This window comes from Camelina sativa, chromosome 15 (genome assembly GCF_030686135.1).
Source record: "Camelina sativa cultivar CO46 ecotype springtype chromosome 15, ASM3068613v1".
Taxonomy (NCBI): Eukaryota; Viridiplantae; Streptophyta; class Magnoliopsida; order Brassicales; family Brassicaceae; genus Camelina; species Camelina sativa.
In genome coordinates, this window is record NC_141894.1 from 23,595,174 (window position 1) to 23,618,793 (window position 23,620).

A 23,620-nucleotide genomic window follows, 5' to 3' on the forward strand; every position below is an offset into this window, starting at 1 on the left:
GTTTCCTTAAACCAAACCGAACCAAATCGATTAAAAACTCATTCTGATCGAACCGAAAAATAAGTGGTGTCGACCGACACCCCCTTGGTGTCGATCGACACCCATCCCCAAAAACCAATTTTTGGTTTGCGGATGTTACAATTCTCCCCCACCAATCTAGATTCGTCCTCGAATCTCGAACAACCATCAGTCAAGGACCCCCGTGCAACCGTCTCCACGGCCTGCACTCCTCCGACCAATCTACAGAAGGTCACCTCTAGGCGATAGACTCACGCTCCAGGCGTCATTTGCTCTTGACTTTTTGGACTTCCCTTTACTCATAGGCCTAAACCTTGAGTTTTTTATTGGCTCCTCATCAGACCTAAGTCTGCATGCCAAATGATATAAGGAAAAATCCAAACTCGTCTCTCGGGTTGCCACCCTACAGCGCGCCCCCGGATCGTCATCCGGAGTCGATATACCAACCATACTCCCGAGCCACAAAGTCTCTGAAAATGGCAGTACTAGGAGAACCTAAGTCCCCCAAGAGTCGCGAGCAAACAATTCTGAACACGTCTGAGTCCTATCCCTATCCAGGTTTCCTTCCCGTGGCTCGCGTAAAACATCTCAATGTCTTACCAACCACATATCCCCCCACCGGGATACCCCATGACCGCACAAGGATCATATATACGCCACAAGGGCCGCCACAAAGGCCAACAAAAATGTCCTCACGAGGACCGCCACCAAGGCCAGACAAAATGTCCTAAAAAGGACCGCCACCAAGGCCACTCGTCCCCAAAGGACCGTCACAAAGACCGTCTGTCCCGAAGGACCGTCACAAAGACCGTCTGTCCCGAAGGACCGTCACAAAGACCATCTGTCCCGAAGGACCGTCACAAAGACCATCTGTCCCGAAGGACCGTCACAAAGACCATCTGTCCCGAAGGACCGTCACAAAGACCATCTGTCCCGAAGGACCGTCACAAAGACCATCTGTCCCGAAGGACCGTCACAAAGACCATCTGTCCCGAAGGACCGTCACAGAGACACTCTGGCTAAACAGCCCGCCACAAAGGCCAACAAATGGCTAAAAGCCCGCCATAAAGGCCACACAATTGGCTAAAAGCCCGCCACAAAGGCCATACAATGTCTAACAATACCGCCACACACAGGAACTCTGACTCAAAAGTCCGCCACAAAGGCACAAAAGCCCCTCGCAAGGCTTCCCACCGCTAAAATGGACAAAATTCTAACTCCCGCAAAACTTTCCATATTTAACACTTTCCATTTTTGGAAACTCCTCTTCACAACCCTGCCTCACGGAAACTTTGTACCCCAAACACCACCTCATCTTGTTACTGAGTCGCACAACCAACCACCCCAAGCGACCGAGTAACAAGAGAGATGGGCTGGAATACTCCATTCCCGCTCCAGCCACGGATTACAGATGGGACCAGGCTAAACAAGCTCAAGTCGCGGCTTGCTTCTCATACCACTTCTTGAACCTTGCCTTCATCTTTGCCTTAGGCTCTCAAGTCTGTTCCTCAACACCATCACAGTCCCACAGGACTCTCATCAAAGGAATCTTCTTCTTCCGAAGTTCCTTGATCCTCCTCTCGAGAACCCTCACTGGTCTCGCCTCCAAAGTCATGTTAGGCTGAAGATCCTCAGGAATCTTAGCCAACATCTCCTCTCCCTCACGGAGACACTTCCGCAACATAGACACATGGAAAACCTTATGGAATGCACGCATCACCTCAGGTAACTCCAATCTATATGCCACTGGTCCAACCCGCTCAATCACCCTGAATGGGCCCATATACCTCGGACTCAACTTAGTCTCTGACAATGACCTGTTCGGACCCCGCAACATGGCCATCTTGAGGTACACTCTGTCTCCCACCTGAAACTCAAGATCTCTCCTCCTCCTATCTGCATAACTCCTCTGCCTATCCTGAGCCTCCTTCATGTTCAGCTTGAGAACCCGAATCTTCTCTGAGGTCTCCTGAACAAAACTAGCACCAAACATGCTCCTCTCCCCCACCTGAGTCCAGCATAATGGTGTACGACATGGCCTCCCATACAAAGCCTCATAAGGAGCCATCTTAATACTCGCCTGATAGCTGTTGTTGTAAGCAAACTCTACCAGGTTCAGGTGATCTGCCCAATGGCCACCCCAATCCAACACACACATCCTCAGCAAATCCTCCAGCGTCTGGATCGTCCTCTCTGACTGTCCATCAGTCTGGGGATGATAAGATGTACTCCTATGCACCTTAGTGCCCATCTCTGCCTGAAACGCCTTCCAGAACACCGAAGTGAACTTGGAATCCCTATCAGACACAATGCTCGCTGGCACCCCATGCAACCTGACTATCTCCCTCACATACTTCTTAGCCAAGACCGCTGCTCCATCAGTCTTCTTAATGGCCAGAAAATGTGCTGACTTAGTCAACCGGTCCACAATGACCCAAATAGCATCAAAGGTCCGTGACACTGGCAATCCTACCACAAAATCCATAGTGATCATATCCCACTTCCACTCAGGAATGGGTAAACTCTTCAGTAACCCGCCAGGAACCTGATGCTCAGCCTTCACTAGCTGACACATATCACACCTCGAAACCCAACTAGCTACATCCTTCTTCATCCCGACCCAATGATAGTACCTCTTGAGATCACGGTACATCTTAGTCGCTCCTGGATGAATGGACAACTTGCTCGCATGAGCCTCTCTTAGAATCTCCTGCCTCAACTCTTCATCCTTGGGCACACACAAACGACCGTGCACCAAGATAGTACCATTATCTGAGACCTGATACTCTGAATCCACATCCTTAGAGGCATTCACCGGCCCCAAATCCTTCTCCTGAGCCAACCGCACTCTACTCAGAAGATCTGCTCTATAAGCCGCCTCCTAACCCAATGGTTCTCGAGAAAACCGCACACAAGCTCAACGCACTGATCTCTCCTACCAGAGACTTCATCTCCTGGTCCTGTAGTAATCTGCCAAAACAAGGAAACTCCTGATCTCAGTGACATTCTGTAGTCTAGGCCAAGCCTTGATAATCTGAATCTTCTTCGGATCTACAGGAACTCACTCTGCATAAACAATGTGACCCAGAGAACCCATCTTACCCTGCCAAAAACTACACTTGCTCAACTTAGCAAACAACTTCTGCTCCCGCTGCTTCTCCAGAACTGCCCTCAAATTCACTGCATACTCCTTAGGACTCTTAGAAAATACCAGGATATCATCGACGAAAAAGATGACAGACACATCCTGAAACTCCTGAAACACACTGTTCATCAATCTAAACTCCGTTGGCGCGTTAGTCAACCCAAAAAGGCATCTCCATGAACTCATAATGCCCATACTTCGTCCTGAAAGCCGTCTTTCTCACATCTGTCTCATCTATCGGTATCTGATGATAACTCGACGCCAGACCTACGTTGGAGAACCAAGTAGCACCTCCCAGCTGATCCAACAACTCATCAATCCTGGGAAGAGGGTACTTGTTCTTGACAGTGACCCGGTTCAAACCCCGATAATCAATACACAACCTGAAACTCCCATCCTTCTTCTTCACAAACAACACCGGCGCTCCCCACGGTGGTACACTAGAACGTATGAATCTCTTGCTCCATAAATCCTCTAGTTACTTCTTCAGCTCAACTAAACCAACACTCAAGTATGCCGACATCAACTCGCCCCCACCTGAATATCAACCCTCTTGTCCCTCCAAAAACCTCTAGTAACTTGCCAGTTAGGGAATCTTCCACAAGTTAGCTTATTCCAAAGATAGCTTTCCGCTTGGCAATTCTCCACAGCAAATCATCAATACGAACGTGATAAAACAAACAAGTACCATACGTCGCATATTCTGATTCACCGCTTCAAATGCTTTGCAGGCCGCTAACTCAAGCCACTTGACTTATTCCCTCCAACAAGCTTACCAAAACTTTGAATCTAGCAACCCTGTCCATCTCCAATGAACTTCATCCAACATCGTTGCAACGATTAGTTTATCCTGCCATGAAGGCTTTCCGTGAACTTATGTATCTGGCAAACATGCCTCTCCTGAATCAATCCTGCTGTAACTCCCCTTCCCGGGACTCCGGCACCACCGGCCTCACAATCCAGGCAAAACAGCCACACATTCATAACCGCTCTGGTTCATAAAACCCTGGCCCAACGGCCAGCATAATCCTAAAATCCAAGATTAAACCACCGTAAATCTCTCGAGGTCTACATTCAATCGTTATGTTTATACTCACGTCCTAGGAATTGCTTGCTCCCAAATCTTCCACTCTTAGGTCGAAACCTTCGAGTCATACCGATCTCACTCTCAGACCAGCGTCTTCCAGTTATACCATCTCACTCTTGGACCACAATCCTCAAGATCTCGGTATCAGGGGAACTAGTCATCCCCTCAGGAGAACAACATCCCCTCTGCCACTCTCGGAGCCCTAAGCCCCTCGAGCTATCGGTATTCAGGGGAATCACCATCCCCTCAGGAGCAACAATCCTTAACGACTATAAACATCTCTCGACACAACTATCTCCTGTGATCCGAGTATAACATTGCAATGTTACACCTGCCCACTCAACTCATAATATCCAACTGGATTAACCACCAAGCAGAGAAATATCTGCTCCAACTGCATATGTCCACATATCCGCCTCTCTAGGCCCGATACCTCTTGAGAATAATCTCATACCGGTCATCTACAACCGCTCCATCCTCTTAACGTAAGTTGGAAAGTCCTCAACATCCGCAGCCCTCGATTGCACCCTGCCACATGTGGCACAACTGGAGCCTACACTGGTACCCCTCTTGGTAACCGCTCCAACAGCACGCCAACAGATCCGCCAAGCGATCATCTCGACCCTGGGCTCCACCTGCTGCAACCCCACACCTGGGTTCCCAGCACCCCCGGCACGCTCACCGGCTAATCCCCTCTGGTCCCTCCTGATACGCTTGCGACCCTCTGACGTACCTCCTCGTGGAACTCTAGACCACACACTCGCTGGCCTCGGGACCCGCCCGACAATGACCACGACCACGTCCCCGTCCACGACCAACAACTCAAACACCTTAACCACTGATCTTCCAAGAACAGAGGCTAACAAGCAGAAAACAAATCAATACCACACAAAGAAACATAACAATAACTCACCGTGGAATCTCATTGAAGGCTCGAAGAGGATGTTCTAGGACTCCATGCCACACACAATTGACTAACTCACATAATCAATCAAGACATGCAATCCCAAACATCACAACAGAAACCTAGTGAACCCAAACCTAGAACCGTAAGGGCTCTGATACCAAAATGAAATGACCGACCTTCTTTTTTTTTTTTAATAATAAATAATAAATATAATATATTAAAAAAAACTACAGCTAGTGGTCCCATACCCGCTAGCCACCTAACCACAACACATTCAACAGCGGAATAACATAATCAATATCCAATAATAAACCAATATTATAGCAAGGCAATATCTCAATACCAAACAACAAGAAACATGAAACCAGCAACCTAGCAATGTTTCTAATGACTCAACTCTAGCACCCTAGCAAATGCCAGACAACATCCAATCGAGTCCCTAGAACATCCTCCTCTTCATTGCCTTTGATTCCACGATCACACTTTGCCTTTACCTGCACCACAAACACAAATTGAGATGCATGAGTATTTGATAAACACTCATTGAGGCAATCCTCCCATCTACTGGGCTATACACACAAGCAATAAGATCTCTACATGCCACAAACAACAATCAATAAAACAAACCAGGCAATATACAAAGCATGCAACGTCCATCGTAACTGAACAAGGGGTGTCGACCGACACCAGATGGTGTCGATCGACACTGAATATCTGGTGTCGACCGACACCAAACTGGTGTCGACCGACACCCTGCCCGACACTCCCGAAAACCCTAGTTTGCATCGACCGACACCTCCACATGGCATCGTTCGACACTCGCTAAAGTCCCGAGCCGTCCTCGCGTTGGTGTCGACCGACACCCCAACTGGTGTCGACCGACACCGATGCCGAGCAGCGATTTCCCTCGCTCAGAAACCCGAATCTCGCCTCCAAGCTTCTCCAATCCGCTCCTTGCACTCCCAGAAGCCAAACCCAGCCCAGACAGCAACGAAATATCATAGAGAACTCAAAGAAACAACCACATAAGCACCAAATCACATAGAATCTAGAGATCTTAGCTTAGATAAGCCATGGTCATGCACTCACCTCTTTGCAGGAAGTTTCTGACCAATAAGGACGAATCCCTCACTCCTAGCAAGCTTCTAGCACCTTCCCAGCCTCCAATCTCTCAAGAACAGCCAAGAAATCTCCCAATCTCACTCACAATCTCAAGAACACTTGTTTTCTCTCTTTTCCTCTTTTTCAAACAAAAACGGCGACCAGAACCTCTGGAACACGACCTAGGTCGTTTCCTTCCTTTAAAGACCCGGTTCAATGGTTTCCTTAAACCAAACCGAACCAAATCGATTAAAAACTCATTCTGATCGAACCGAAAAATAAGTGGTGTCGACCGACACCCCCTTGGTGTCGATCGACACCCATCCCCAAAAACCAATTTTTGGTTTGCGGATGTTACAACCCCAATCCAACACACACATCTTCAGCAAATCCTCCAGCGTCTGGATCGTCCTCTCTGACTGTCCATCAGTCTGGGGATGATAAGCTGTACTCATATGCACCTTAGTGCCCATCTCTGCCTGAAACGCCTTCCAGAACACCGAAGTGAACTTGGAATCCCTATCAGACACAATGCTCGCTGGCACCCCATGCAACCTGACTATCTCCCTCACATACTTCTTAGCCAAGACCGCTGCTCCATCAGTCTTCTTAGTGGCCAGAAAATGTGCTGACTTGGTCAACCGGTCCACAATGACCCAAATAGCATCAAAGGTCCGTGACACTGGCAATCCCACCACAAAATCCATAGTGATCATATCCCACTTCCACTCAGGAATGGGTAAACTCTTCAGTAACCCGCCAGGAACCTGATGCTCAGCCTTCACTAGCTGACACACATCACACCTCGAAACCCAACTACCTACATCCTTCTTCATCCCGACCCAATGATAGTACCTCTTGAGATCACGGTACATCTTAGTCGCTCCTGGATGAATGGACAACTTGCTCGCATGAGCCTCTCTCAGAATCTCCTGTCTCAACTCCTCATCCTTGGGCACACAAACCCGACCGTGCACCAAGATAGTACCATTATCTGAGACCTGATACTCTGAATCCACATCCTTAGAGGCATTCACCAGCCCCAAATCCTTCTCCTGAGCCAACCGCACTCTACTCAGAAGATCTGCTCTATCTACTGCTTCCAAACCCAACGGTTCCTGTTAAACAGCACATAAGCTCAACGCACTGATCTCCCCTACCAGAGACTCCATCTCCTGCTCCTGAGCCGAAGCTACCCTCTTCCGACTCAGAGCATCTGCAACAGTGTTAGCCTTTCCAGGATGATAGGCTATCTCCAAATCATAATCTGCCACAAGCTCCATCCACCGCCTCTATCTCAAATTCAGCTCAGACTGAGTGAATATATACTTCAGGCTCTTATGATCTGTAAACACCTGTACCTTTCCACCATAAAGATAAGACCTCCAAATCTTCAGGGCAAAAACTATAGCACCCATCTCCAAATCATGGGTAGGATAGTTGCCTTCATGCACCCGCAACTTCCGCGAAGCATAGGCAATCACCTTCCCATGTTGCATCAGAACACAACCCAACCCAACTCTAGATGCATCTGTATAAACCACATAGGGTTCTCCCTGCTCAGGCAAAGCCAACACTGGCGCAGTAGTCAACATCTCCTTCAGGCTTGCAAAGCCTTCCTCACACTCTTCTGACCAGACAAAAGGAACATCCTTCCCTGTCAACTTAGTCATAGGACGTGCTCTGCTTGCAAACCCCTGCACAAATCTCCTGTAGTACCCTGCCAATCCAAGGAAACTCCTGATCTCTGTGGCATTCTGCGGTCTAGGCCAATCTCTGATAGCCTGAATCTTCTCTGGATCTACAGAAACACCCTCTGCAGAAACAATGTGACCCAGAAAGCCCAGAAAGCCAAAAACTACACTTGCTCAACTTGGCAAACAACTTCTGCTCCCGCAGCTTCTCCATAACTGCCCTCAAATGCACTGCATGCTCCTCAGGACTCTTAGAATAGACCAGGATATCGTCGATGAAAATGATGACAGATACATCCAGAAACTCCTGAAACACACTGTTCATCAATCTCATAAACGCTGCTGGCGCATTAGTCAATCCGAAGGGCATCACCACAAACTCATAGTGCCCATATCTCGTCCTGAAAGCAGTCTTCCTCACATCTGCCTCATCTATCGGTATCTGATGATAACCCGACGCCAGATCTACCTTGGAGAACCAAGTAGCACCCCTCAACTGATCCAACAACTCATCGATCCTAGGAAGAGGATACTTGTTCTTCACAGTGACCCGGTTCAAACCCCGATAATCAATACACAACCTGAAACTCCCATCCTTCTTCTTCACAAACAACACCGGCGCTCCCCACGGTGATACACTAGGACGGATGAATCCCTTACTCAACAAATCTTCTAGCTGCTTCTTCAGCTCTGCCATCTCTGCTAGAGCCATTCTGTAAGGAGCCTTGGATAACGGTGTCGTCCCCGGTTCCAGTTCAATGGTAAAGGGATCCGACCGAGATGGTGGTAATCCCTGCAAGGACTGAAACACATCCTCAAACTCTTCCACTACTGGAATACCGCTAACCGTAGACTTCCCCACTGACTCTGGCATAGATATAGTAACCAGATAAGCCTCACGGCCCTTCTCGATCATCTTCCCAGCCTGAATGGCTGAGATCACGAGACTCCCCGAAGTCGGTCTAATACCCTGAAAAACCAACTTCCCTCCTGAACGCTCAAACTCCACTCTACCCCGATGACAATCCAAATGCACCCTAAGCCGATGCAACCAATCCATCCCGAGAATAACATCATACAGCTCCACTGGACTGATAAGCAAATCTGCTGGCCACGACTCTCCTGCGATCTGAATATCAATTCCTCTAGCTCGTCCAACCACTCTCAGGAACTCGCCTCCCGCAACCCTGACAACTCCTGCACGCTCTCCAGGATCCCCGCTGATCCCCGCACACTCTGCACACTCTTGAGTAATGAAGCTATGCGAAGGTCCAGAATCAAACATAACATGGGACTTAAACCCGCCCACCAACAAGGTCCCTACACAAACCTCATGTGTTGAGAACCTAACACTTTATCACAAGAAACATATACAATCTGAACCTACTAAAATTCACAAAGTTTAAGTACCAGAAAATATACCTGTGATCGCCCCGGCACTGGTTCCACCAGTCTCAGCTGTCGTGTAAACCCGAGGCCCCTGCTCAATCCGTGCCACCTACTGACCACTAGGCTGCACCTGCTGCAACGCTGCCACGGCTGCCGGCTGCAACTTGGGACAAAAAGGCCTGATGTGCCCTGTCTCCCTACAGTGATAACATACCCGATGTCCTGTCGACGGAACACTCCTCTTGGGACAACTAGCAACCCTGTGATCTCTGCTCCCACAACCGAAGCAACCTGCACCACTCGGCTTCTGCGTAGCCTCCCACTTCCTCTTGGTTCCCTGAGCATGCCTACCGCCCCTGCTAGAACCACCCTGCTGCTGAGCCTTACTAGGCTGAACTGCTGGAGTAACCGACACTGACTGTGCCCAGATATCCTCCTCAATCTCTGCTGCAGTCTCAACCAGCTCTGCACGCGTAGCATAGTACCTCCCTCTACAATGAACTCTCAAATCATCCCGTAGAGCTCTCATGAACCTCCTGACCTGAGCCTCCTCAGACTCCATGGCCCGACCCCCATAACATAGAAGTCGACTGAACTCCAAGTCCAGCTCCCGCACTGACCGTGTCCCCTGGGATATCTGAAGGGACTGCACCTCCAACCGGTCCAATGCCTCCCTAGGAAAATACTTGCGGTTGAACTCCAAGACGAAGTCAGCCCAAGTCATCTCCCTCTGCACCCTCCTAGCAACCACGGATCTCCACCACAACTCAGCATCACCACCCAAAAAGTAGACCCCTATGTCCACCCAAAACTCCACAGGACATCTCAGAGTATGGAAGTTACGTTCCACACTCGTCCTCCAAGCATCCGCAGCTGTAGGATCTGTACCACCCAAAAACCTCTCAGTGAACAGACCCTTCATCTCCTTGAGCATAGCCAAATAACGTCCATGCTCTCCCACATCCGCAACCACTGGCTGCCGCTCCTCCGCCACCACTGGTGGCACTACCTGAGCCCGAGCCGGTACCACAGGTGGTAACCGCTCTAACACCTGTGCTAGCAAAGCCGCAACGTCAACACCAGGGACTCCACCCGCTGGGACCCCCACACCCGGGACCCTAACAACACCGGCCACTGGAGCATCAATACCGCCCCCTCCTGCCACACTCACGGAATCCCCCGGAACATCCTGCGACTCGCCAACACCCTCAGCTGTCACACTCTGGTCCTCGGTCTCACTAACCACTGGGGCTCTACCCCTACCACGACCACGTCCGCGACCACGTCCGCGTCCACGACCTCGACCAGTCACAGCATCCTCTCTAACCATCTGCACTACCATGAACAGAAGGCTAAGCAAACAATTTCTATTATAACACAGAAACATAAACTCACCGTGGAATCACACACTCGGCTCGAAGAGGATGTTCTAGGACTTCATGCCACACACAATTGACTAACTCACATAATCAATCAAGACATGCAATCCCAAACATCTACAACAGAAACCTAGTGAACCCAAACCTAGAACCGTAAGGGCTCTGATACCAAAATGAAACGACCGACCCTTTTTTTTTTTAATAAATAAATAATAAATAATAATATAATAGTTAACTACAACTAGTGGTCCCATACCCACTAGCCACCTAACCACATTCACAATCCAACAGCGGAACAATAACCAATAACCAAATAAGTAATATCCAGCATTAATCCCAAACAGCATAAATCAAACAACCAGCAATCCTAACAATGCTCTAAGACTCAAATTCTAGCAACCTAACAATGCCAGGTAACCATACAATCAAGTCCCTAGAACATCCTCCTCTTCATTGCCTTTGATTCCACGATCACACTTTGCCTTTACCTGCACCACAAACACAAATTGAGATGCATGAGTATTTGATAAACACTCAGTGAGGCAATCCTCCCATCTACTGGGCTATACACACAAGCAATAAGATCTCTACATGCCACAAACAACAATCAATAAAACAAACCATGCAATATACATAGCATGCAACATCCATCGTAACTGAACAAGGGGTGTCGACCGACACCAGATGGTGTCGATCGACACTGACTATCTGGTGTCGACCGACACCAAAATGGTGTCGACCGACACCCTGCCCGACACTCCCGAAAACCCTAGTTTGCGTCGACCGACACCTCCACATGGCATCGTTCGACACTCGCCAAAGTCCCGAGCCGTCCTCGCGTTGGTGTCGACCGACACCCCAACTGGTGTCGACCGACACCGATGCCGAGCAGCGATTTCCCTCGATCAGAAACTCCGAATCTTGCCTCCAAGCTTCTCCAATCCGCTCCTTGCACTCCCAGAAGCCAAACCCAGCCCAGACAGCAACGAAATATCATAGAGAACTCAAAGAAACAACCACATAAGCACCAAATCACATAGAATCTAGAGATCTTAGCTTAGATAAGCCATGGTCATGCACTCACCTCTTTGCAGGAAGTTTCTGACCAATAAGGACGAATCCCTCACTCCTAGCAAGCTTCTAGCACCTTCCCAGCCTCCAGTCTCTCAAGAACAGCCAAGAAATCTCCCAATCTCACTCACAATCTCAAGAACACTTGTTTTCTCTCTTTTCCTCTTTTTCAAACAAAAACGGCGACCACAACCTCTGGAACACGACCTAGGTCGTTTCCTTCCTTTAAAGACCCGGTTCAATGGTTTCCTTAAACCAAACCGAACCAAATCGATTAAAAACTCATTCTGATCGAACCGAAAAATAAGTGGTGTCGACCGACACCCCCTTGGTGTCGATCGACACCCATCCCCAAAAACCAATTTTTGGTTTGCGGATGTTACATAATGAGACCTTCGAAGATTCCATATCGGAGGAAGAATGTAACGACACATGCCGTCTCTAGAAAACGTACAAACATTTTATATTCTTTACATTAAGATATATGTTACATTCGAAACTAATAGATTGCACGTAACAAAATTATTAAACTACAGGTGTTAGTTCTACGATAAATCTTCCTGCTTTTACAAATGCACTGAATTTTCAGTATCCTGATCCACATAAGATGGCAAGGTTGAAAAGAATGCAAATACTGAAGTCTAAACGGGCACAAAGGAAGAAAAAAGGTAATATGTTCGGGAAGGATTTAAAAATGAATATATATATATATATATATTCTAAAACTAATCCAATTGTTACCTATGCAGAAAATTTCCTTCTTCCCGGATTACAGGAAGATTTCGCATGTTTTGTCGCAACTGATTCGGATACGAACGACGAAAGTGATTCAGACAGCTCTACTGATGAGATTTCATTCGATACTAATGAAAGCAATGCGACATCTGAGATGTTTCTTGGCTTTCCTCCCATAAAAGCTAAGTTATTAAATAATGGTATCTCTCGATGCATATCTGATTCGTTATACGATTGTTTTGTAAATAAGTATGTATATCTAACATATATTTAAAATAATAATTTTTTAAAAAATGTATATGTAGGTTATTATGATGATGGAGATCCTTATTTTTTATGTGATAATTGTGGAGTATATATGTGGTATGGAGAACGGGTGAACAAACAGACTAAAAAGGCAAAGCCGGATTTTTCACTGTGTGGCCATCGCGGCAAAGTAATACTTCCTACTTTGAAGACTGCGCCTAAAACATTATTATCGTTGTTTTATAATAATGACGATAGGGGTAAAAACTTCCGCGATAATATACGAGCGTACAACATGATGTTTTCGTTCACATCATTAGGTGGGAAAATTAACCATTCAATAAATAATGGTAGAGGGCCGTATTTATTTCAGATGTGCGGAGAAAACTATCATCGTATCGGTGATATCTTGCCAGAACCTGGAAAGGAACCAATGTTTTTGCAATTGTATATACATGACATATGTAACGAGATAACTAATAGAATTTCTGCATTTAGGTAATTATATATATTGATAAATATGTATTTAAATATTTCCATATCTTAATTATTTGTTAAATATCTTTAGATTAATTTTGTATATCTACTAATCATTATTATTATTAATTTTTGTGTTTTGTTGTTGATATAGAACATCAGGATCTTCTGGAGATTTAAAACATGAGATTGTTGAACTATTAAAAAAAATGCTTGATAGTCATAATCCACATGTTAAGGCATTTAGATCGGCACGTGAAAGATTTAATATGGAAGAAGGTAGCGAAGGTCTGCGATTAATCTTACCTTCAGAAAGAACTACTGATGCAAGAACTCATAATCTTCCTACCAGTAAAGAGGTAGCTGCTTTAATACCCGGAGATTTTACGGCTGGTGTGAATAAACGTGACATTGTTATAGAAAGTCGTTCGGGTAATTTACAGAGAATAAGTGAGCTTCATCCCGCATACTTGCCTTTACAGTACCCAATGTTGTTCCCTTATGGTGAAGATGGTTTCAGATTAGGTATCGATATAGGTTTCATGGATACCCGTGGACGTAAAAGGAAAACCGTTACCATGAGGGAATTTTATGCGTATAGAATATTTGAAAGATATGAAGAGTCTTCGACTATTGTTATGGCAGGCAAATTATTCCAGCAGTTTTTAGTCGATGCATTCACTACCATCGAGTCGAACAGGTTGAACTACATATGGATGAACCAAAGCAAACTCCGAACTGAAAGAGTCGATAAGATAATTGAAGCTGCTGAAAAAGGACATGAAGACCTTGCACAACATGGAAAAGGAATATTTATTCCATCATCGTTTACGGGTGGAAAAAGATATATGATGCAACATTATCTCGACGCCATGGCTACTTGCAAGTATTTTGGATTTCCTGATCTTTTCATAACTTTTACGTGCAACCCAAGGTGGCCTGAAATTGATCGTTATCTAGCAAGGCATCGTCTTAATAAAGAAGATAGACCTGATATATGTAGCCGAGTTTTCAAGATGAAACTTGATAGATTAATGGACCAAGTGAGAAAGGAAAAAAATTTTGGTATCGTAAATTCTGGTATGTATTTAATAAGTTTTAATTATTATTATTTATATTAGTCTTTGGAAAAAAATAACTTATTAATGTTTTTTAAAAATATTTATTTGTTTTAAAAATTTTCGGCGATGTATACAATAGAATTCCAGAAGAGGGGTCTGCCTCATGCGCACATGATTCTGTTTTTACACCCAGACAATAAGATGTGTACATCAGACGATATTGATAAATACATAAGCGCTGAAATTCCTGATAAAGAGGTCGATAAGTATTTGTACAAAGTTGTTTCTGATGTGATGATCCATGGTCCGTGTGGTCATATGAGCAGAGATAGTGTCTGCATGAATAATGGGCAATGCACTAAATTCTTCCCAAAACCATTCATGGATAATACTGTTGTCGACGATGCTGGCTATCCAATATATAGACGACGAAACGATGGGAGAATCGTGGAGAAAAGAGGATTTCAATACGATAATAGTTACGTTATTCCCTATAATCGTGATTTATCACTCCGTTTTCGTGCTCATATAAATGTTGAGTGGTGCAACCAGACACGTTCAGTTAAATATTTGTTCAAGTACATCACTAAAGGTCCGGACTATGTTAGAGCCAAAGTAGGAGAAGAAGATCAGGAAAATGAAATTAAAAAGTTTTTCAATTGCAGGTAACAACTTAATAGGATTGTCAAATATTTTCATATTAAATTATACGTGACAAATTTAATCCAATATTTTTTAGGTATGTATCTGCATGTGAGGCTTCTTGGCGAATTTTTGCTTTCCCGATTTGTTATCGTACTACAGCCGTAGAAAAACTCCCGTTTCATCTTCCAGGACAAGAATTGGCTATTTACAATCAGGATGATCCAATAGAAGATGTATTGCACCGTACAACAAATAGAACTTCTAAATTTTTGGGCTGGATGGAATGCAACAAGATTTATCCCCAGGCCAGAGAACTTACGTATGCTGAATTTCCATCTAAATTTGTGTGGAATAAGAGAGAAAAACTTTGGAAGCCAAGGTCAGAGAAACGGAAAAGTTTTGCAATAGGCAGAATTACGTATGTACCGCCTTCTGTAGGACAAGCCTATTACTTGCAAGTACTGCTTAATAAAATTCTAGGACCAACAAGTTTTGACTATTTAAAAACAGTCAATGGTGTACGTTATAGTGATTTCCAAGAAGCTTGCTATGCTTTGGGATTATTGGATGATGATAAGGAGTACATTGCAGCTATAAACAAAGCAGGTGAATGGTGTTTTGGGGAATTTTTAAGAAAGTTATTTGCGATCCTACTGCATACAAAGAGTTTAACTGTTCCTCTTGAAGTTTGGAATAAAACGAAAGACATCTTGTGTGAGGATATTTTGTTTATGTAACATCCGTGAACCAAAATCCCGGTTTAGGATCTGCATCGGTCGATGCAAGTGGTGCATCGGTCGATGCAAGGTCTAATTTCTGCGTTTTGACTTAAGTCAAACGCTGTGTTTTGGGTTAGGGAAAACCCTTAACTCGGGATTTTTGTCTCATTCGCGAGTTTGGCCGATTCTAGAGAGAAAGAAAGAGACAAAACTGTTCTTGAGCGTTTTGGTGATTTCTTGGAGTTTTGGTGCTTTCCTGAGGAGATCTGTAGCTGGGATTGCTGTAGGAGCTTCTAGGAAACGTTTTCTTGCTTTTGTGTTGTTCAGATTCGTCTTGGCACAGGTAAGTGCAGGACCATGGCTTATCTAAGCTAGAGAATTCGGTGATTTGCTTGTTGTTTGGTGTTAGACGTATTAGATTGTTGTTATGGACGTTAGGAAGCTTTCTTGTGGCTTGGGATTGAGTTTATGTGGTTGTAGGAACGAGATCCGGCGAGAAACTTCGGAGAAAACACGGTGCTCGACGTTGCATCGATCGATGCATAGCTTGCATCGGTCGATGCAAGTGCGAGGACGGCGCGATGAACTTTAGGGTTTTTCGTGTGCGTCGAGCATGCGTCGGTCGATGCAGACTGGGTATCGGTCGATGCAAGTTACACTTGCATCGATCGATGCAGCTTCTGTATCGATCGATGCTTCTCCTGTTGGCATCGATCGATGCAGGTGTGGCATCGGTCGATGCTACGTCCTGTTTTGTTATTGTTTGTTGATTGTTGTGTGAAGATTACTGATACTCTATTGCTTGTGTGTATAGCCCAGTAGATGGGAGGATTGCCTTACTGAGTGTTTGTAAAATACTCATGCATTGCAATATGTGTTTGTGGTGCAGGTAAAGGCAAAGTGTGATCGTGGGATCCAGGCAATGAAGAGGAGGATGTTCTAGGGACTCGGTTGATTGTTTATCTGGCATAGTTAGGTTGCTAGAACTATGTCATAGATCATTGTTTAGGATTGCTGGTTATTTGTTTCATGATGTTTTGGATCATTAGTTAGGATTGGAATTTATATTGGTTATTTCTATTTATTGGATTGATATTAATTGGATATTGGTATTATTATTTCCGCTGTTGGTTGTGTTTGTGGTTAGGTGACTAGTGGGTATGGGACCACTAGTTGTAGTTTATTTAGTATATTATATTTATACATTTATTATAAAAAAAAAAGGGTCGGTCGTTTCATTTTGGTATCAGAGCCCTTACGGTTCTAGGTTTGGGTTCACTAGGCTTTGTGCTGTAGATGTTTGGGATTGCATGTCTTGATTGATTATGTGAGTTAGTCAATTGTGTGTGGCATGGAGTCCTAGAACATCCTCTTCGAGCTTATTGGTGATTCCACGGTGAGTTTCTATTTCTGTGTTAAATAGTAATTGTTTGCTTAGCCTTCTGTTCATGGTAGTGCAAATGGTTAGAGGTGGTGCTGTTGCTGGTCGAGGTCGTGGACGCGGTCGTGGTCGCGGACGGGGTCGTGGTAGGGGCAGAGTCCCAGTGGTTAGTGAGACCGAGGACCAGAGTGTGACAGCTGAGGGTGTTGGCGAGTCGCAGGGTGTACCGGGGGATTCAGTGAGTGTGGCCGGAGGGGGCGGTGTTGATGCTCCAGTGGTCGGTGATGCTAGGGTCCCGGGTGTGGGAGCCCCAGCGTGTGGAGTCCCTGGTGTTGACATTGTGGCTTTGCTAGCACAGGTGTTGGAGCGGTTACCACCTGTGGTACCGGCTCAGGCTCGGGTAGTGCCACCAGTGGTGGCGGAGGAGCGGCAGCCAGTGGCTGCAGATGTGGGGGTTCATGCTCGTTATCTCAACATGTTGTCAGAGATGGGCAAGTTGCGTACTGAGCAGTTCTCAGGAGGTGTAGATCCTACTGCTGCGGATGCGTGGAGGACGAGAGTGGAACGTAACTTCCACACTTTGAGATGTCCTGAGGAGTTCTGGGTGGACATAGGGGTCTACTTTTTGAGTGGAGATGCTGAGTTGTGGTGGAGGTTTGTGGCTGCTAGGAGGGTGCAGCGGGAGATGACTTGGGCTAACTTCGTTTTGGAGTTCAACTGCAAGTATTTTCCTAGAGAGGCATTGGATCGTTTGGAGGTACAGTTCCTTCAGTTGTCTCAGGGGACACGGTCAGTGCGGGAGCTGGACTTGGAGTTCAGTCGACTTCTATGTTATGGGGGTCGGAGTATGGAGTCTGAGGAGGCTCAGATCAGGAGGTTTTTGAGGGCTCTACGTGATGATTTGAGAGTCCACTGTAGAGGGCGGAGCTATGCTACGCGTGCTGAGCTGGTTGAGACAGCAGCAGAGATTGAGGAGGATATCCGGGCACAGTCAGTGTCGGTTACTCCAGCAGTTCAGCCTAGTAAGGCTCAGCAGCAGGGTGGTTCCAGCAGGGGCGGCCGGCATGCCCAGGGAACCAAGAGGAAGTGGGAGGCTACGCAGAAGTCAGGTGGTGCTGGTTGCTTCAGTTGTGGGAGCAAGGATCACAAGATTGCTAGTTGTCCCAAGAGGAGTGTTCCGACGGCAGGGCCTCGAGTTTGTTACCACTGTAGGGAGACAGGGCACATCAGGCCTTTCTGTCCCAAGTTGCAGCTGGTAGCAGTGGCAGCGTTGCAGCAGGTGCAGCCTGGAGGTCAGCAGGTGGCACGGATTGAGCAGACGCCACGTGCTTACACGACAGCAGAGACTGGTGGAACCAGTGCTGGGGCGATCACAAGTATAATTTATGATACTTAAACTTTGTGAATTTATAGTAGGTTCAGATTTTCTGTTTTCCTGTGATAAAGTGTTAGGTTCTCAACACATGAGGTTTGTGTAGGGACCTTGTTGGTGGGCGGGTTTAAGTCCCACGTTATGTTTGATTCTGGAGCTTCTCATAGCTTCATTACCCCGGAGTGTGCAGAGTGTGCAGGAATCAGAGGGGATCCCGGGCAGCGTACAGGAGTTGTTAGAGTTGCTGGAGGCAAGTTCCTGAGAGTTATTGGACGAGCTAGAGGGGTTGATATTCAGGTCGCAGGAGAGTCATGGCCAGCGGATTTGCTTATCAGTCCAGTGGAGTTGTATGATGTCATTCTCGGGATGGATTGGTTACATCGGCATATGGTGCATTTGGATTGCCATAGGGGTAGAGTGGAGTTTGAGCGTCCAGGAGAGAAGTTGGTTTTTCAGGGAATTAGACCGACTTCAGGGAGTCTCGTGATCTCAGCCATTCAGGCTGGGAAGATGATCGAGATGGGCCGTGAGGCTTATTTGGTCACTATATCTATGCCATAGTCAGTGGGGAAGTCTACGGTTAGCGGTATTCCGGTAGTAGAGGAGTTTGAGGATGTGTTTCAGTCTTTGCAGGGATTACCACCATCTCGGTCGGATCCTTTCACCGTTGAACTGGAACCGGGGATGACACCGTTATCCGAGGCTCCTTACAGAATGGCTCCAGCAGAGATGGCAGAGCTGAAGAAGCAGCTAGAGGATCTGTTGAGCAAGGGATTCATCCGTCCTAGTGTATCACCGTGGGGAGCGCCGGTGTTGTTCGTGAAGAAGAAGGATGGGAGTTTCAGGTTATGCATAGATTATTGGGATTTGAACCGGGTCACTGTGAAGAACAAGTATCCTCTTCCTAGGATCGATGAGTTGTTGGATCAGTTGAGGGGTGCTACTTGGTTCTCTAAGGTGGATCTGGCGTCGGGTTATCATCAGATACCGATAGATGAGGCAGATGTGAGGAAGACTGCTTTCAGGACGAGGTATGGGCATTATGAGTTTGTGGTGATGCCTTTCGGGTTGACTAACGCACCAGCAGCGTTTATGAGATTGATGAACAGTGTATTTCAGGAGTTTCTGGATGTATCTGTCATCATTTTCATCGACGATATCCTGGTTTATTCTAAGAGTCCTGAGGAACATGCAGTGCATTTGAGGGCAGTTATGGAGAAGCTGCGGGAGCAGAAGCTATTTTGCTAAGTTGAGCAAGTGTAGTTTTTGGTCATATTGTTTCTGCAGAGGGGGTTTCTGTGGATCCAGAGAAGATTCAGGCTATCAGAGATTGGCCTAGACCGCAGAATGCTACAGAGATCAGAAGTTTTCCCGGATTGGCAGGTTACTACAGGAGATTTGTGCAGGGGTTTGCAAGCAGAGCACGTCCTATGACCAAGTTGACAGGGAAGGATGTTCCTTTTGTCTGGTCAGAAGAGTGTGAGGAAGGCTTTGCAAGCCTGAAGGAGATGTTGACTACTGCGCCAGTGTTGGCTTTGCCTGAGCAGGGAGAACCCTATGTGGTTTATACAGATGCATCCAGAGTTGGTTTGGGGTGTGTTCTGATGCAGCATGGGAAGGTGATTGCTTATGCTTCGCGGCAGTTGTGGGTGCATGAAGGCAACTATCCTACTCATGTTTTGGAGATGGGTGCTGTAGTTTTTGCCCTGAAGATTTGGAGATCTTATCTTTATGGTGCAAAGGTACAGGTGTTTACAGATCATAAGAGCCTTAAGTATATATTCACTCAGCCTGAGTTGAATTTGAGGCAGAGGCGGTGGATGGAGCTTGTGGCGGATTATGATTTGGAGATAGCCTATCATCCTGGTAAGGCTAACACAGTTTCAGATGCTCTGAGTTGGAAGAGGGTAGCCTCGGCTCAGGAGCAGGAGATGGAGTCTCTAGTAGGAGAGATCAGTGCGTTGAGCTTGTGTGCTGTTTCACTGGAACCGTTGGGTTTGGAAACAGTTGACCGAGCAGATCTTTTGAGTAGGGTGCGGTTGGCACAGGAGAAGGATTTGGGGCTGGTGAATGCCTCAAAGGATGTTGAGTCAGAGTATCAGGTCTCAGATAATGGTACTATCTTGGTGCATGGTCGGATTTGTGTGCCCAAGGATGAGGAGTTGAGGCAGGAGATTCTGAGAGAGGCTCATTCGAGCAAGCTGTCTATTCATCCAGGAGCGACTAAGATGTACCGTGACCTCAAGAGGTACTATCATTGGGTCGGGATGAAGAAGGATGTAGCGGGTTGGGTTTCGAGGTGTGATGTGTGTCAGCTAGTGAAGGCTGAGCATCAGGTTCCTGGCGGGTTACTGAAGAGTTTACCCATTCCTGAGTGGAAGTGGGATATGATTACCATGGACTTTGTGGTAGGATTGCCAGTGTCACGGACCTTTGATGCTATTTGGGTCATTGTGGACCGGTTGACTAAGTCAGCACATTTTCTGGCCATTAAGAAGACTGATGGAGCAGCGGTCTTGGCTAAGAAGTATGTGAGGGAGATAGTCAGATTGCATGGGGTGCCAGCGAGCATTGTGTCTGACAGAGATTCTAAGTTCACTTCGGTGTTCTGGCAGGCATTTCAGGCAGAGATGGGCACTAAGGTGCATATGAGTACAGCTTATCATCCCCAGACAGATGGACAGTTTGAGAGGACGATCCAGACGTTGGAGGATTTGCTGAGGATGTGTGTTTTGGATTGGGGTGGCCATTGGGCAGATCACCTGAACCTGGTAGAGTTTGCTTACAACAACAGCTATCAGGCGAGTATTGGTATGGCTCCTTATGAGGCTTTGTATGGGAGGCCGTGTCGTACACCGTTATGCTGGACTCAGGTGGGGGAGAGGAGCATGTACGGGGCAGAATTTGTTCAGGAGACCTCAGAGAAGATTAGGGTTCTCAAGCTGAACATGAAAGAGGCTTAGGATAGGCAGAGGAGTTATGCTGATAAGAGGAGGAGAGACCTGGAGTTTCAGGTAGGAGACAGAGTGTACCTCAAGATGGCCATGTTGCGGGGTCCGAACAGGTCGTTGACAGAGACTAAGTTGAGTCCGAGGTATATGGGTCCGTTCAGAGTGATTGAGCGAGTTGGACCATTGGCATATAGACTGGAGTTACCTGAGGTTATGCGTGCTTTCCATAAGGTATTCCATGTGTCTATGTTGCGGAAGTGTCTCTGTGACGATGATCAGTTGTTGGCTAAGATTCCAGAAGATCTTCAGCCTAACATGACCTTGGAGGCGAGACCAGTGAGGGTTCTCGAGAGGAGGATCAAGGAACTTCGGAAGAAGAAGATTCCTTTGATGAGAGTCCTGTGGGACTGTGATGGTGTGGAGGAGCAGACTTGGGAACCTGAGGCAAGGATGAAGGCAAGGTTCAAGAAGTGGTATGAGAAGCAATCACGACCTGAGCTTGCCTAGTCTGGTTCCGTCTGTAATCCGTGGCTGGATCGGGAATGGAGTATTCCACCCCATCTCTCTTGTTACTCGGTCGCTTGGGGTGGTTGGTTGTGCGACTCAGTAACAAGATGAGGTGGTGCTCGGGGTACAAAGTTTCCGTGCGGCGGGGTTTGGGGGAAAAGTTTCCCGAAATAGAAGTTTCCTTAAGTGGAAAGTTTCCAGAAATGGAAAGTGCTAAGGATGGAAAGTTTCTCGGGAGAGAGAATTTGTCCATTTTAGCGGTGAAAAGCCTTGGAGGGGCTTGTGTGTGGCCTTTGTGGCGGGCTGTTTAGCCGTTTGTTTGGCCTTTGTGGCGGGCTGTTTAGCCGTTTTGTTTGGCCTTTGTGGCGGGCTGTTTAGCCGTTTTGTTGGCCTTTGTGGCGGGCTCTTTAGCCAGAGTGTCTTTGTGACGGTCCTTCGGGACAGATGCCTTTGTGGCGGGCTGTTTAGCCAGAGTGTCTTTGTGACGGTCCTTCGGGACAGATGCCTTTGTGGCGGGCTGTTTAGCCAGAGTGTCTTTGTGACGGTCCTTCGGGACAGATGGCCTTTGTGGCGGGGCTGTTTAGCCAGAGTGCCTTGGTGGCGGTCCTCTTTAGGACATTTGTTTGGCCTTGGCGGCGGTCCTCTTTAGGACATTTGTTTGGCCTTGGTGGCGGTCCTCTTTAGGACATTTGTTTGGCCTTGGTGGCGGTCCTCTTTAGGACATTTTGTTTGGCCTTTGTGGAGGCCCTTGTGGCGTGTATATGATCCTGTGTGGTCATATGGTATTCCAGTGAGGGAATATGTGGCTGGTAGAACATTGAGATGTTTTTACGCGAGTCACGGGAAGGAAACCTGGATAGGGATAGGACTCAGACGTGTTCAGAATCGTTTGCTCGCGGCTCTTGGAGGACTTTGGTTCTCCTAGTACTGCCATATTCGGAGACTTTGTGACTTTGGAGTATGGTTGGTATATCGACTTCGGACGACGGTCCGGAGGCGCGCTGTAGGGTGACGACCCGAGAGACGAGTTTGGATTTTCCTTATATATATATTATGGCATGCGGGCTTAGGCCCGATGAGGAGCCAACATTGGCATGCAGACTTAGGTCTGATGAGGAGCCAATGAAACTCAAGGTTTAGGCCTATGAGAAAAAGGAAAGTTCAAAAGTCGAGAGCAAATGACGCCTGGAGCGTGAGTCTATCGCCTAGAGGTGACCTTCTGTAGATCGGTCGGAGGAGTGCGGGCTGTGGAGACGGTTGCACGGGAGTCCTTGGCTGATGGTTGTTTGGGATTCGAGGACGAATCCAGTTTGGTGGGGGAGAATTGTAACATCCGTGAACCAAAATCCCGGTTTAGGATCTGCATCTGTCGATGCCAGTGGTGCATCGGTCGATGCAAGGTCTAATTTCTGCGTTTTGACTTAAGTCAAACGCTGCGTTTTGGGTTAGGGAAAACCCTTAACTCGGGAGTTTTGTCTCATTCGCGAGTTTGGCCGATTTCTAGAGAGAAAGAAAGAGACAAAACTGTTCTTGAGCGTTTTGGTGATTTCTTGGAGTTTTGGTGCTTTCCTGAGGAGATCTGTAGCTTGGATTGCTGTAGGAGCTTCTAGGAAACGTTTTCTTGCTTTTGTGTTGTTCAGATTCGTCTTGGCACAGGTAAGTGCAGGACCATGGCTTATCTAAGCTAGAGAATTCAGTGATTTGCTTGTTGTTTGGTGTTAGACGTATTAGATTG

The 23,620-nt window shown here is 46.8% G+C and overlaps 1 pseudogene; it reads left to right on the top strand.

Annotated features, from left to right (window-relative positions):
• The first annotated feature begins 13,458 nt into the window (after nt 1-13,458).
• LOC147926992 (uncharacterized) overlaps nt 13,459-23,620 on the top strand; it is a 29,311-nt pseudogene continuing 19,149 nt past the window's right edge.